Genomic DNA, 17,254 nt, shown 5'->3' with positions numbered 1-17,254 from the left:
TGGTGAGGCACACTTGAGTGTTGTCCCGCATTGTTGTCAGTTTTGAGTGGACCTAGGGCAAATGCCCCCAAGCTTGAAGCTTGGAGACTCAGGTGTGAACCAGCTTAGCACCAGCCTTGATGGCCAAGGGACTGATTCTATCTCCCATTTCCCAATCTCAGCTAACACAGCTATTCCCAGATCAGTGTTCTCAGATGGATGTTTCTAGACCTGCCCTGGCACCAGATACAGACTTGATTCCCAGTGGGTTGGATTTGTGTTTTAGCCTATGTCAATGCCAGCTGTGGCATGGGCCGGGTGCAACACTGAGACTGAACAGGTTCTTATGATTGTGAGACTCTGGCATCACCCAGCTTAGAGTCAGCTTTGGTAACCAAGGGACTGCCTCCACCACTGTCCCAACCTTAGGCTGCATAACCTGGAGCAACACTCAATTCACTAATGGTAGGACAGGTAGGCAGCACAGGACTTTGCCTTGGGGCTCAGTGCCAGGCTGGAGAACCTAATACTGGAAATATCCTAATAGCCTCCAACTCCAGGCCAGCACCTATGAACAGAATCTGTGAAGCAGCCCCAGTGACAGGCAGAAACACATTATATCAGTCTATTGGGTTTTTATTCTGGCCAGCATCACCTGTGGTTGCTTGCAGCAGGCTTCGGCCATAAATCCACTTTGGCCCATGGCAGTATGGGCCTTGGTCCTATGCTAGTGCTGTGGTCTTGTCGGGCAATGGGTTCAGAATATAGCAGTAGGTGGCCATAGGTTTGGCATAAGTGCCTAGAGCTGGACAGAATCCCAGGGTACTCAACCACAGGCTGGAGACTGTGAATGAAGCATCTGGGAAAGGCTTGGGGGAATGGACTCTCACTTATAGGTACTCTACCAATTCACAATACACCAATTTTTGCATATTTGGGGCAAATATGGGCTTGAATTACCCTCTAGTGTTAAAACAGTGACATTGCACCAATGGTAGCCTTGGCAACAAACCTGGGCTTAGGACACCTGTAGTGCTGAATTAGAAGTGACTATAGGCTTAGAGAAAATAAACAATCTGTTTAGAATTTCTGGAAAGACAGGAACAGACAGGTCACAACGACTGGAATGAATACTTAAACCTTTAATGCCCAGATGATGTTGCACACCAAGCATCGGAAACATTCAGAAAAACATGACCTCACCTAGTTGTCAAAATAAAGTGCCAGATACTGATCTAATAGTAACCAATATGATAAAACTCACAGATGGAGAGTTTAAAATAGTCATTTTAAGGAAATTCAATGAGCTTCAAGAAAACACAAAGAAACAATTCAATATTCCAACAGAAAAACTTAACAGAAAGAAGGAAGCAATTTTTTAAAGCATCCAAGAAAAATCCTTGAGCTAAAAAAAATATATTAAGTGAAATTTAAAACACAATACAAGACATCCATAGCAGAATTGATCAGAGAAATGAAAACTAAAACCACAATGAGATACTTCACTTCAGTTAAGAATGGCTATGGTCAAAAAGACAAAAGACAAAAGTGCTGGTGAGAATGTGTAGAAAAGAGAACTTTTGTATACTCTGGGCAAGAATGCAAGCAAGTACAATCATTATGGAAAACAGAATCGAGGTTCCTCAGAAAATTAAAAATAGAACTATCATTTGATCCAGCCATCCTGCTACTTTGTATGTACCAAAGAAAATGAAAGTAGTATGTCGAAGAGACATCTGCATTCCTGTGTTCACTGTGGTGCTATTCACAATAGTCAAGAAAGGGAAGCAATCTAAGTGTCAACTGATGAATGGATAAAGAAAATTCCATGCCTATAGTTAATGGGATGGTATTCACCCAATAAAAAGAAACCCTGTCACTTGAGAGCACATGAATAGAACTGGACGTAGACATCATGATATTAAATGATAAAAGCCAGACACAGAGAGACAAGTACCACATGATCTAGCTCATGTAAAAAATAAAAATGTTGATCTCATAGAAATTAAGAGTTAATGGTGGTTGTCAGAGTCTATGGAGAGCAAGAAGGAGGGTGTGGGTGGAGTTTGTCCAATGGTGATTATGTTACAATTGGGAGTAAGAAGTTCTGGTGTGCTGTTGCACAGTAGGGTGGCCACAGAGAGTGACTGAGTACTATATATGTCAAAAAAAAAAAAACAGAAGAAAGGATTTTGAATGTTTTTGCTATGGAGTAGTGATAAATATTTGAGGAGATAGATATATTTTACCTGAATTCAAAATGCATACATGTATGCAAACATCACATGGTTCCCGATTAATAAGTATGATTTTTATGTTTTTATGTTAGTTAAATTTTAAACTTTTTACAAAGAAAATGTCATCAAGAGAGTGTAATATTGGTGAAAATATAGTAAAATAAATCACTGTAACAGAATATAGAGAGCTCAGAAATAGGCCCACATAAACATAGTCCCACTTGTCTTTGTTAAGTGAGCAAAAGTGACACCGTGGAGAACAGGTCTTCTTTCTAACAGTGACAGTGGAACAGCAGGAATTCCACGTGTGGCGGGGTGGAGAGGGGGGAGGGGGGGACCTAGACACCTACCTTATACCCTTCACAGAAAGTAATCTAAGATACATCATAGAGTAAATGTAAAATGTGAAACTATAAAACTCCTAGATCATCGCACAGGAGAAAGTCTGGATTTGGATTTAGCCATACATTTTAGACGCAATCTCAAAGTGTAATTCATGAAAAAAAAATGGATGAGTTTGTGTTCATTAAACAAAAAATTTCTCCTCTGAAAAAGACACTCAGAGAGACCAAAAACTTTCCATGCTTAGTGAAAAAAGAAATTTGCATTCACCTCCACCCCAAATTACCTGTGTAGGGATTGGGACATCTAGACTAAGTCAAGGAAGAGTGATGCAAGCCGTGACATAGTTCCCCATACTTTAAATAGGACACCAAAGTTCTGTTAAAACCAAGTTCTGCTTCTCATGTAGAAATACTTCCAGCAATCTTTTATTAGAGAGATGGGGAAGAAGAAAAATATATAAGGATGACATCCTAGTGACTGGATGATGGATGCCTAGACCAGATAGATGGAATGGAGAAACCAAATACGCCCAACTAACTTATCACAAAAGAACCACAGTCATTCAATGGGTCAGTTTTTCAACACCTGAATAGAGAATGATAGGATGCCCACAGGTTGGAGGGTTGGGGGAGGAGGAAAGGAAAGGGAGGGGAAGGGGAAGGGAAAGGGAGGGGAGGGGGGAAGGATAGAAAAAGAGTAGGGGCAGCTGCCGCAAGCAGCTCTCAGGCTGAGACTCTGCCTGCACCTATCTCCCCATGAAAGCCACAGGTTGGGCTGCACCAGGACCCCAGCCTAGGGGATGTAGACAAATGGTTGGCCACTTACTCTGTGAAAAGAGAGAGCTTTGAATTGACTGCAAGCTTCTTAGGCTATTCCCAGTGAGGGTCTTTGACTCCTGGGCTGGGAGGCTCCTTGGAGCTAAGCCAATGGACGAACAGTGAACAAGGTAGTTAGCATCTCCCTGGCTGCTCAGGCCAAACCTTCAGGATCATATCTCAAGAGTCCAATTTAAAGGAAGACATTCCTAAAGAATGGGCATCTCCTTTTTTTGCTATCCTCAGAATTCAGTGGGAAATAGTCATGTGGGGACCAGGCATCAGATTTTAAAAAGTCTTGACAAGTTTTCATCATTCTAAAGTATGAACCAAGGTTGTGCCACCTGACCACCACAGAGACACACAGACTTTATTCCTTCCTTCATTTGCTTGTTTTCAACTTCACTATATTTCCCAAGTACTACCTGGTGCCAGCGTAAGGGTAGGAAGCCCAAGGGAGGAAGGGAGAGCAGAACCTGACACAGATGATGGGACATGGAAACAGTGTGTGGGGCAAGGCTCTGGAGAAGACAGAGGGGGCCACCTGCATGGGCAACCCGTCAGCACATCCCTGGGCCTCTGGGAGTCTCATGATCTATCTCATTGGGATAAAAAGATGAGATATACAGCAATTCAGGTTGAACATGTGGAAGAAGACTGGTGTGGAAAAAACTTGATCTATACTGAAAAATGTGCCACTCCTACAAGCTGGCGAGACCTGCTGCCCACATGCCACTGGGAGAAAGATCCTCAGCCCAGACAAAAACAGGTCAGCACAGAGCAAAGGGGCAGAGGTTGTCCTCTAGAGGGACCGTAACAGGTAATACAGAGTTACCTGAGGGCAGTGTTATGGATAAGTATGAACCAGGAAGCAACAGGCTATACAGTGGCAGGGATGTGGGCTGGTATCCCCAGGCTGAAAGGCTCTGGGAGGACCCAACTAAGAATTGGTTCCCAAGCCTGAAACCCTCCTCCAAAAAGAGAACTTCAGCCCCCAAAATACCAATACCATACCAACAGAGCCTGATGCCAGCTACCACTTTTCATTACACCAGCAGCGTGGCCAGCCATCCTTTCTGTCTCCCATCAGAGCACCAGCCTAGCATCCGAGGCAGGGCACAAAAAAGGGAAAACAGATGCGCTCCAAAGTCCTCTCCATGCTCAATGGGGCTCTGCTTATCATTGATAATGGTGATCCCTGCAGTGGGCCTCATGTCTTACACCTGTAAAAATGGTCATGAAGACAGCTGATCCCAGTCGACACATAGGTTACAAATACTGTGTGGAATTGCACTTGTGTGCATTAGCCTTACCTGCAAAGAAAAGAACTTCCCAAAAGAGAAGGGGCACTCTCTGGGACAGGAGAGGAACATAGGTATACCTAGGCTCTGAGAAATCTGGTTGGACTGATAAAGTAACATCCGTTCCAGCAACTCAGGGCCCCTCATGAGATTTACAGAACTCTGAAAAGGGAGCCCCTGCCATCTACAGGGAATGTGTGGGTCAGTGCTTCCCTCTTCTGGCTGCATGAAAAACTGCAGGCAGTTGAGGTACTGTGCGAACGTTCTATATCCCTCTCTCCTGGGTGGTTCCCTCCACATTCACAGAGGGCTACTTTGCATCAGCTTCCCTGATAGGATAGGAGACAGTTTAATTATTTAAGCCTCCCAGTGAGTTCTCTCCTACTTCCCCTGCTTCCCCTATGACATGATCTGATAGGAACAGAGTATCCCTTCTGGATGCTTGTTCCAACCCTGTTTGTCAGCAGAGCCCACATCAGTGCCATAGCCTTGGAGAAGCCCAACATGAACGACTGTCCATTCCAGAAAACCTTCGAGGTACTGGATGTTAGCTAGACCTTTATGTCTACCGCATCCTCACGAGGTTTACCTCAAGCCTGGAACTATCTTTACTCTCTTGTAACAAATGGAAAAACTGAGGCTGGGGGAGGTTCTATAGTACACTAGAGGTAGCTCAACCTGAAGGGTCTGGAACCTGGTTCAAACCTGGCCCTGCCTGACCACAGAATCCTTGTTCATGTTTCTCTGAAGACCTTAGTGCATGTTCTGCCCACAATGGCCACAGCCATGGATCAGCTCTGGTCAGGCTCAGTCTGGATTTCCACTCTACAGGCTGACCTGATCTGGACCTCTGCTCCCAACACTGATCACCATGTTACCCAGAGGCTCTGACTTTGTTCTTTGCCCATAAGTCACACCCAGTCCTGTACAAGCAGGCTGCTGATCTCAGCAACACTCATTTCCTAATACTTGATCCTTAGGCAGCAGACACCCAGGGCTTGGGGCAGGCAGGCTTTTGTGGTCCAGATGCCCTGGTGAAGTGGAGCAGAGCCGAGGATTCCCAGAATATACCAAACTTTTGCTGCCATAAGCAGCTGAGCTCAGTCCAACCCTGGCCAGGGTCCTGGCAGTCAGAAGGCAGCTGCTCTGCTGGGCCCAGACCACTGGAAGCCCTCAGTTCACACACCTGCCCTGCACAAAGTCAGCACATCACAGTCGTCATCAAATCAACTTACATTTGTGGAAAGCAACAAATAGCCTCTACTCTTGTCACTGAGCAGCACAGAAGCATCAACACAAAGTATTCCAACATTTCAAAAGTCTCTGGTGGTTGAACTGCTCCCAGATAATAGCATGTTGTTTAGGAAACAGAGGTCTGCGACATCGAATTCAAATGGACTCCTGGTATGTTCTAGAAATCGTAATATAATAAATAGCATCAATTCATCAAGTACTATTCATAAATTTGTAACTCTGCTGAGATGCAATTTGAGAAAAAGTAAAACACATAAAAAGTTTTTAAGCTAAAACATTTTATTGATAATTTAAAAATACATTTAAAGAGGAGAGAGAAAATAGGGCCTTGTGGTGACTAGGGAGTTGGGCCACCAGGGTTATATGGAGGCTCAGTGAAACCAGAAGATGACACATTTCCATTTTTTGAATGGTTAAGTCCAGTTCCTGAGGAAAGATAAAGAGGATAGTGACCCCATCTTGAAATCCAGCTCAAGGGTTCCCCAGGAGGAGAAGGGGAAGAGGATGTCCTATTGCCATGAACAACTCACATGAGTGCACTGGAAATAGGCTTTGGGAATGGAGGAGGAGGTGACAGGAGAAAGCCTAGCAGCCAGCATGGGACATAAAGGGAGCAGGGTGAGGGCTTTCTGTTTTAGAGGAAGCCAAATCCTGTGTCCAGTGTCCTGAATGAGACCAAATGCTCCTTGACAAATGCTCCTTCTGGATCATAAACTGCATGAGGTTTCGTGTATACAGGCTCACATTTAATCAGTGTTTCCACTTTGTCTCAAGTGTGCATCTCCTGTCTAGAGATGATGATCATGATCTTTCTGTTCAAGGAATGGACCTGGCTCCAAGAAGAAATGGTTCTTTTAGTCAGCTTTCCATCACTGAAATAAAACACATGAGATAAGCAATTTATAAGGAAGAAATGTTTATTTGGGCTCATGGTTGGCTGCCTCCATTGTTTTAGGCTTGTGGTAAGGCAAAGCATCCTGGCACATGATAGACCAAAGCTGCTCAGCTCATGGTACCAGAAAGCAAAAGAGAGGGGAAGAAGCCAGGCTTCCAATCTCCCTTTCAAGTGCACACCCTCTATGACCTAACTTCCTTCCACTAGGCCCCACCTCTTTAGAAAGGTTCCACCCCCTTCCAATAGCACCACCAGCTGCCGATAAAGTCTTCAACACATGGGCTTTTGGGAGACATTTAAAATTCAGACCAGATTTTCCAGATTTTCTTTGAGACCCTTGAATCTGTAGCTCTAGCTCAGAAGGTGGACATGTCCAGGCATTAGACATTTCTGAATTTCTGCCTTCTTCTATCCCAATGTGAAACATCATGACCCCTTTCCAAATTCACTAGAACTAGCACTGAACTGAACCATGCCTGGTGGGTCCCTGGTCCCTCTGTATAGAATATCTTTCTGTCACTGGTTGAACAAGAGAACCATCCAACACTGCCTGCCATGACACCCTCCCTATCTCCCACTGAGATCCAGGAAGAGCAATACTTGGTCTCACATGCCTAAGGTTCTTCTGCCAAGAAACTGCACAGTGACTCCTGGATCGCAGACAGAAGGGCTGTGTGGCAGGCTGAAGCTCCTTGCTAGTTCCCCAGGCCTCCCTGGGCTACCACAGCCAGCTGGGTCACAACACTGAGATCATTGACCAGGGCTCTGCCCAGAATTGAGCCTATGCCTGGCAACCAGGGAGAGGGGGCAAAGGATGGCAACAACAAAGTCACACACCTTTGACTTCCTTGCAGAAAGGAGGAAGAAATGAGTAAGTGCCTGAATGAAGGAGGCATAGAGTCATCATTTGCCATTCCTTAGAATCCACACATTATCATTCTCCTCTCTTATCAGTTGCTTCTCTAAGGAAAGCTTGGATTTAATATCTGAATGATATAATTAAAATACAAATATGTACAATGTAAACTTAAATATTTAATTTATTGAAATAAATACAATAAAATAAATACAAATAAATACAAATCTATACTTTGATATCAGCAGGCAAACACACAACAATTTATTAAAATTCACTATTGGAATTACAAAGAAAATTTTTGAGGTTTTTTTGAAAAGTGCAAATAATGGAAATTTTTGTCTGCAGTTAGCTGTCAGTGAAACTAGAAACAAGTAAAAAGTTGAAGACAAAAACAAAAAAAAAATGGAAATTTTAGAACTTCTTGGATTAAGAAGTCATCCAAACCAACATGCAACTCAGAAAGTTAGAAGTGGAAGAGAAAAACATAAGGAAAGCACAAATTAAAATATCTTCGAATCAGGAATCTAAAGAATTGGATGCACAAAATCCAAAATCTAAGTACAAAATGACTTATTTTATTTTTATTTGTTTATTTTTTTTCAATAAGAGGCAGAAAAATGCAATTTCATGGAGATGGAGACATCAGGAAGGGCCTCCTGGAAGGGACGAGGTATACCAGAAGGAGGGAACCAGGGTGGGCTACCAGGTTCTCTCAGGCCCAATAAGAAGATAGAACATCTCAAGATCACCTACCAGGTGAAGAGGCCTCCCCTGCCCACTGCATCCATTATCCCATCAAAGGAAGGCACTGGGCTCAGGGAACAGGGAGGTACAAGATCCTGGGGGTCCTGGAAGGGACTGGGGCTAATGTCCATGGTGCTCCACACTCTTCCCAGAGGAGACTCTAAGAAACCAGAGCAGAGCTGGGAGGCTAGGGCTGCCAAGAACACACCACGCTCAGAACTAAAAGACAGACCAGATCCTAGAACACTTTGGCCCCAGGAATAATCCCTCCAGAAACCAGGGACCAGGCTACTGTCAGGGGAGAACCATCTCAGAAAAGTGGAGGGAAATATTGGCCCATCCTGGCCTGCTCCTGCTCTCTACTCACAGGTGTCCTTACCTGTGTGAGCCTCAGTGTCCTCTGTCATTTGGGATCCTGAATAGCCCCTGCAGTGGGGAATTCTTGTCCTCTCAGGCTGCATGATTGGCTCAGTCACTGCATCCTTGGATGTGAGGGCTTCTCGGGTCTGAGCCTGTGTCCCGGGGTCTTTGTGGGGCTAAGTGAACACCCTGAAGTTAGCCCCCTTCAGACTCAGAGACAGAGGTGATCCCTGATATTCAGTAGTCAGGAAGGCCCCCTCCCTCCAGCCAGAACACACTGGTCTTGCCCTCCTACCACCTCCAGGCCAGAGCTCAGCCTCCTGACCCACTGCCCGGGTTGCTAATTCCTCCTCCTTATTTGATGGCACCTCTGACCCAAGGATTAGCCAGGTGAACAGGATATTGACACTTCAAGAAGAAAGAATCAAATTTCCCTCCAGAAAGTTTGTACCAAGTTACACCCCACTAACTATGTTTAGGGATATCTATTTCCTTTCTTCCTTCCTTCCTTCCTTCCTTTCTTTCTTTCATTCTTTCTTTTCTTTTCTTTTCTTTTTTGTGAGTCATGGATTTGAAGAACTTTTTTCTTTTTGTTTTTGCCTTTTGTTTGCCAAGAAAAAAATGGATTTTTAAAATTTTTTTATTTTTTTAAAATATGAGCACAGTAGAGCAGCTTCTGTTTCTTGTAGTTTTTTTCATTTCTTTTGTTATATTTGTTCATTCCTGTTCTTATATTTTGTCCATTTCCCATTGAAGTTTGTTACCTTTTTATTGATGTGTAGTTCATTCAATTTGGCATTGCAGATGTTTTTTAATGTGTCACTTATCTTTGCCCTTTATTTACCTTTATTCTTGCACTTTTCTTAATGCATGTGAATTTCATTTTTATGAAATTAAATTTGGCAAGTGATTAAATGTTTGTGTCCTTGCTGTGTTATCAGATTCCCACTTTTGTGACAAAATACCTGAGAAAATCAACTTAAAATGAGGAAATATTTATTTTGGCTCATCATTCCAGAAGATTCAGTCCATAGTCACTTGGATCTGTTGTTTTGGATCTGTGGTAAGGTAGGACATCGTGGGTGGGAAAGGCCTCATCTCTAGAATCTCTTGCAAGGTTAAAACCACTGTTTTAATCAGTTTTTTCATTGCTAAAATAAAAAAAATAAACAAAAAGACCTGACAAGAACAATTTTAGGAGGAAAAGTTTATTTAGGTCTCGTGGTTTCAGAGGTTTCTGTCCTTAGATGGCCAACTCTGTTGCTTTGGGGCGAAGGTAAGGCAGAACATTATGGCAGAAAGGTGTAGAGGAAGAAAACACCTCAGAACATGGGACCAGAAAGCAGAGAAGAGACTCCACATGCCAGGTGCAAAATATATACCCCCAAAGGACATTCCCAAATAACCCACCTCCTCTAGCCATAGCCTACCTGCCTACAGTTACTACCCAATTAATCCCATGAGGGATTAAGACTCTCATAATCCAATCATTTCATCTCTAAAAGTTCTTACATTGTGCCACACATGAGCTTTTGGGGGATACCTCACATCTAACCCATAATCTCTATCACACAATTTTTATTCCTCAGTCTATGGTATGCAGAAAAATGCATTATTTTAAATCCAATACTAAGGACCAGACATCTTCTCCTGGCACATTAGTCAATACAGTATAAGGGCTTGATAGTATACAGAGTGTAAATCCTGAACTGCCTCATTATGGTGGGCAGATCTTAATTATCTTTTTAAAATAGGCTGCATGCCCTTCTATGTTTCCTGTCTTAGCATATGATGATTTACTTATACAGGTTGGGCATATCTTGCTGGAGTCCTGTTTGCCCAAACGTTGGTCTTCACTTTCTTATTGATTTCAGATGATGGTGGTTCTGGCCTTTTCTCTGGCAGTCCCAGCAGGACCATCTCTAAACTTTGGGATTATTCCAGAGGAACTTGAACATTGAACCACCCCAGAGCAAAAGTCACTGGGCAGAGATCTCAGCCCAGAACAAAACAGGACATCTTGGCCTGAACATGACACTGTGTTTAGGAGGTGGGTCCCGACACTCCAATGGCTATGGAAATAAACAAGCCTGAATTTCTCCAGAGATATAATTTCAATTAGTTTGTTCCCCATCATCAGTTACACTCAGGACTTCTGTGGAGAAATGTAGGTTGAGTTGTCTCAATCCATTGGAGCCCCTGGTCCCCTTTAGTCCTCATCAGAATATTTATCTCTTTATTAAAATTGCCCTTCCCTGGAGAAGGCTCCTGGCCAAGCTGAGTTCCCTCTTCAGTATGAAACAATGAAAGCCCCACTATTTCAGCTCTCTTCTCCTTTTTTACTTAACTGGTTCATTTCTGTCTCATATCCTTTTTTAAATTTGTATTTTAAACACTCTTTTTCTGAATTCAGATAAACTCCTTGCATAGAGAATTATACTTGTTAATTAGAATTTTTAAATCTTAATACCTTCCTTTTTTAAACAACAACTCAGAAAGAAGGCGATCTTGAATTATTTTTCTACAAACCAAAACTGTATGGAAATACACGAAAAGAACCAATTAGATATATAGTCCTTTATATAGTTCAAGAAGCCAAGAGTACTTGGATTTATATGTATTGATGGATGTTTCAGTATTTCAACTTACTTGGAAGTAATTTAAATGTTTTATCTCTATCACATTACTTTTGGACTTCAACAAACAGGCATCTGTGCTAATTTAAAAGTTTCAGTTTATATTGAATGCTCATTTATATGAAAGTCAACTTGAACAGAATTTCTTGGGTAATTTTATCACACGGACGTAATTGCATGAGCGTAACATACATAAACACATATATACACAAAAGCCTTACAGCTTTAAAAGACATAATTCAAATTATGTTTCTGACAAAATGGAACAGTTAAGGTTGCCTGTTCAAAATAAATAATTCAAAATTGCCTTCTTTCTGAGTTGTTGCTTAAAAAATCTCCTTTAATATTTTTTTTATAATCTTATGAAGACTGTCAACTAAATTTTTCAGGCAAGTTTTTTCAAGTTCATGTAGCAACTTGGAATTTTTTTTTAAGAGAGTGAGAGGGAAGAGAGAATTTTAATATTTATTTTTCAGTTTTTGGAGGACACAACATCGTTGATTTTGTATGTGGTGCTAAGGATCGAACCCGGGCCGCACGCATACCAGGCGAGCATGCTACCGCTTGAGCCACATCCCCAGCCCTGGAATTTTTTTTGAAAGTCTCTTTTCCCCTTTTCCCTCTGTTCCCCTCAGTATCAAATAAGTTTATCTCATTTGAGATGACTCTTGAGAGTTTTGTATTTCGGTTAGGACTGTCTGAAATACCAAACTACTGAGTGACCTTGGATAACAAAATTATCTTACTATAAATAGAAGGACAGCAGAAGAAAAAAATATACATAAATCCAAAGGTCTTAACATGTTAACCCTATCTGCAGTTTAATAATTATCTTAAAGGTGTTTGCAAGAAATGTTATAAATTGGGCATGCTGCTCAAATTACAAAAATTAAACTAGTCATGAAGACTCAAAAGAGGATTTACCAGAAACAGGCCATTTGTTGTTATCATAAGCTCAATAGTATTAAAAAGGCACATGAGATACCAACCCACAAAATTATAACTACCTTATATTAGACAAAGGTGCTAAAAGCATGCAATGGAGAAAGGATAGCATCTTCAACAAATGGTGCTGGGAAAATTGGAAATCCATATGCAATGAAATGAAACTGAATCTCTTTCTCTCACCATGCATAAAAGTTAACTCAAAATGGATCAAGGAGCTAGGAATCAAACCAGAGACTCTGTGTCTAATATAAGAAAAAGTTGGCCTTAATCTCCATCACTTGGGGGCAGGCCCTAAATTCCTTAATAAGACACCTATAGCACAAGAGTTAAAACCAAGAATCAACAAATGGGACAAATTCAAACTAAAAAGTTTTTTCTCAGTAAGAGAAATAATATGTGAGGTGAATAGGGAGCCTACATCCTGGGAATAAATTTTTACCCCTCACACATCAGATAGAGCTTTAATCTCTAGTGTATACAAAGAACTCAAAAAGTTAAATAACAAAAAAATAAATAAATAACCCAATCAACAAATGGGCCAAGGACCTGAACAGACACTTCTCAGAAGAGGATATACAATCAATCAATAAATACACGAAAAAATGTTCACCATCTCTAAGCAATCAGAGAAATGCAAATTAAAACTACTCTAAGATACCATCTCACTCCAGTAAGAATGGCAGCCATTATGAAGTCAAACAACAAGTGCTGGAGAGAATGCAGGGAAAAAGGTACACTCATACATTGCTGGTGGGATTGCAAATTGGTGCAGCCAATTTGGAAAGCAGTATGAAGATTCCTTGGAAAGCTGGGAATGGAACCACCATTTGACCCAGCTATTCCTCTTCTTGGACTATACCCAAAAGACCTAAAAACAGCATACTACAGAGACACAGCCACATCAATGCTTATAGCAAGAACAAAAGCCAAACCAAATGCACAGAGTACTCTCCAAGCAAACAAATTTCCCCCCAAAAGTAGCCGGTAGCACTAGTCCATAACATTTTATCTCACACCAGTTGGTACTGCAAATGACCGAAGCAATATCTAAGTGTCTATTTAGCCCAAAACAGCAGAAGTAGAGGATTCCCAGTGTTCACACCAGTGCAAGTTTACCCAGTCTGGAGTCGGTCAACTTCCTTTCTTCCTAGTCTCCCAAAGACTTTTTTTCCACCCACAAAGGGGTTGTAGGCAACTGATGCTGCAAGGAGGAGAAAAGGCAGAACCTTCCTAAACAACTTCTGACAACTTCTAGGAGTTCCCTGAAATCCCAGTCATGGGGTCAGCTTGTCACCAGCAGCTGACACTCATGAGGAATTCTTGTTCCTTTCAGTAGCATAAACCCAAAGAGCTGCATGTCCTAGAAAGCACTACTCCTGGCTGGTTTGCCAAATTTGTTACTGGACCCACTCCTCTGCTTACCACTTGAAAGTCAATACCTGGAGACAAGATTTGGTAGGAAGAAAAGCAAGCCTATTTCAGGGCTAATCCTGAGATGATGGTGCAGACAATCACCACGCCCCTTAAAAAAAAAAAACTATTTTGTAACACTCAGGTATGTGGAGGGAAAGGAGATGCAGCTGTACAACAGTCAGGAATGCTGGGTCTTCATCATACAGAGTGTGCCTTTATTTTTCTTTGACTAGAGCAACGAAGTAGATCTTGACCTCTTGTAGTGAGTTTTTGTAATTTCTTTGGAAAAACATTATTTTTCTGAAAGCTAAACCTTACAAAAAGTTACAAGCTTCACATTAGTTGAAGCAAAGAACTGAGGATTGGAGAAAGTGAGACACATTCTGGTGCTATCTGAAGATACAGATATTCTGATGTTCTGGTGATTCTTCAGCAGATTATTTAATAATTAACCTCTTAATCACTTAGGTGCCTTTCTTTAGAATTTAGAATGCTGGGCAAAGGGAGGGGAAGAAATTCTGCCAAGGTTCACTCCCAAAGAAGCAGTCGGTGTTAAAGTAGGAGACTTCACAGCTCAGAAATCAGGTATCTGTCACAGTGCCTCTTACACTGTGCCTGGGTCACTCCTGCTCTGGAGAATTGCTGAAAGTTCACCACCACTCCTCTCATCTCAAGAAAGCACTGCTGAGATACTAAATCTTTTACGCACAGTCTCCCTACATTCCCCTACTTCTCCATCCACTATTACTTCTAAATACCTCTATATGCCTTTCTGTACCGGCTCCTGCCTCCCCATGTACAGTTCATACCTCCTTAGTGCCTACCTCCGTTGATGTCATACTCCCCTGGCACATCTGTGGGAAAGGGGGTGTGTCATTTCAAGTAACTCATGGTTACTTCTAGTGTTGAGAGAAATGCTGAGTCATCATTGTATAAATTCTCACAGAAACAGTGCTACTCCCTCTGCACACCTGAGACTGGAAGGACCAATCAAAGGGTAAGCAGGATTCTCTAGTCCTTTGGAACTTCTTTTCTAAAAAGAGCTTAGGAGATGGGAGAAATGAGCATCTCATTCTCTAAGGTGGACAAAGTTACATCAAGTACATACTCTATGCCAGGCCCTGTACTAGAGCCAGGAATGAAATGAAGAAAGAGAGAGAGAGAGAGAAGAGAGAGCACAATAGATGTAGGGAGGACCAAGGCCTATAGGGCAACAGTCATAAACAAGCCAGCACTAACATCAGTAAAGAATTAACTTGGAAGAAAACTAAATGTGGTGATGGGTACATTAGTAAGCTTGGTTATGGCAATCATTACACCTTGTATTGAATTATTACATTGTGTACATTGAATATATACAATATTTATTTATCAATTATACCTCAATAAAACTAGGAAAAAAGTTTTCTTGTTTTCATATATCATCTTCAGTGTCTGAGCTATTATTATTGTCATAACATCATTATTAATAATAAAATAATTACTTAAAAATAATTATAATCTTTGATATCTTAGTGTCAGATAAAGATGGTGTTGTGCTTTCGATTGGGAATGTGCCCCAAAGTCTCATGTGTCCCCAGTGTAGCCATGTCCAGAGGTAGGGCTTTGGGAAGTGATGGATCATGAGGGTTTGGACATCATCAGTGGATTGACCCATTGATGGCTGATTGGACCCACTGGGAGGTGAGACAGTTGGAGAAAGCGGGTCCTGGAAGAGCTGATCTTCTCTCCAGCCCCATCCCCTATCCTGCAGCTTCCTGGCTGCCCTGGGCTGTGCAGCTTTTCTCTGCCACATCCTCCCCCCATGATGTTCTGTCTCACCTCAGGCACAGAGTAATGCGTCCAGCTGACCAGTGACTGAAATCATGAGTCAAAAGAAAATTTTCTTCCTCTAAATTGTTCTTGTCTGGTATTTTGGTCACAGTAATGAAAATCTGACTAATACAGATGGGGTTGAGCATCATAAGTTATGGAGGGTATCTGGGAGTATCTTTCTACAAGTTGATTTGTAAATTGAGACTGAAAACAATCAGAAGAACTAGCATGTGAAGAAAAGAAGGGAGGCTGGGAAGGTATGGAAGGGTCCAGTGAGGGGGTTGGGCCCCAAGGGAGTTAAACAAGGAAATATATTTTGGCATATTGTATTGAACACCAAACAAGACCCTGGAAATGAATGGAGGGGATTTTCAGAAACATAAATTTCATCCAAAACCTATAGGATGAGATGGAAGCATCCATAACAGAATGATGAGCAAAAGTCCTGAGGCAGAGATGAACTTGGCCTGTTTAGAGAAGTCAAAGACCCCAAGGAGTCTGGAGTGAGATGTGGTGGCACAGAACTCAGAGTGTGGGCAGAGAAGTGGGCCTGGGAAGGTACGCAAAGGAGTGACAGCCTCGTCCCACACTTAGAATTGACCTCCCATGCTGGTCACTCCTTCCTACCCTCCTTTTCTACTTCTTCATTTCCCTGGCATTTTGACACTTGAGGGTCCCATGGACCAGAAGCTGACTCTATTGTTTCCAATAATTATTTTGCCTTTTCAGCCCAAAAAAAAGCCCTTCTTCCACAAACAATCATTACAATGCGTTTCAAAGGGTTTTTTGTTGTTGTTGTTGCCATGTGTTCTTGCAAAATGGGTATGATTTTCCGTCATGTGCAAATCTCATTGCATGGCCCGTGCCGTGGCTTTTCCGGGCCCAGAGTCTCCCTCACATAAGACCGAGGGCCTCCTGTCTTTTGCCTTTGCCTTTCTACTCTCATCTCCACCAAGGTCCCGGGCCTCTGCTGTATCTCTCCCTCCCTGGTACCCAGTTCAGTTTCCTCCTCAATGAGGGGAAGAGCCACAGAGATCTGCCTTCCACCTGTGTCCCAGAGCTGACTCCTTCCTAGACTAGCTGCTTGTGGGAAACTCCCAGTTCCAATGCTGCATGGCTGGGGTTCCTGCAGCAACTGGTTATGCTCTTCATAGCTGAGAATATGGGAAAAGGAAATGTGCACCCACTAGAAGGTCTGGCTCCTCTCTATGCAGACCACACCCCTTCACCCATACACTTGACCACTGGGCCATATTCCCATCCCTTTTTTGTGTGTGTATTTTATTTTATTTAGAGACAGGGTCTCACTGAGTTGCTTAGCTCCTCGCCATTGCTGAAACTGGCTTTGAACTCATAATCCTCTTGCCTCAACCTCCCCAGCCTTTGGGATTACAGGCTTGCGCTACCATGCTGGGCCTTACTCAACCTTTTGACTAATGTGGCCTAACTTCTGCCAACCTTACTGTGGGTAATGCACAGTAAGTAAGGTGGAAGAAGGAGACACAGACGCAGACTAGAGGCAACCATGCGTATGGTCAAAGGACTGAGATGCTCTGAGACTGAGGAGCCACTGGCCAGCCTAGGGACCTTGTCATACTCCCAACACTTTTTGGTCCTTGGGTTTTTATGTGTAAAATGGGGTTTATAATGATG

Source organism: Ictidomys tridecemlineatus, chromosome 1 (genome assembly GCF_052094955.1).
Source record: "Ictidomys tridecemlineatus isolate mIctTri1 chromosome 1, mIctTri1.hap1, whole genome shotgun sequence".
NCBI classification, from domain to species: Eukaryota; Metazoa; Chordata; class Mammalia; order Rodentia; family Sciuridae; genus Ictidomys; species Ictidomys tridecemlineatus.
This window is presented reverse-complemented; position numbering follows the sequence as displayed.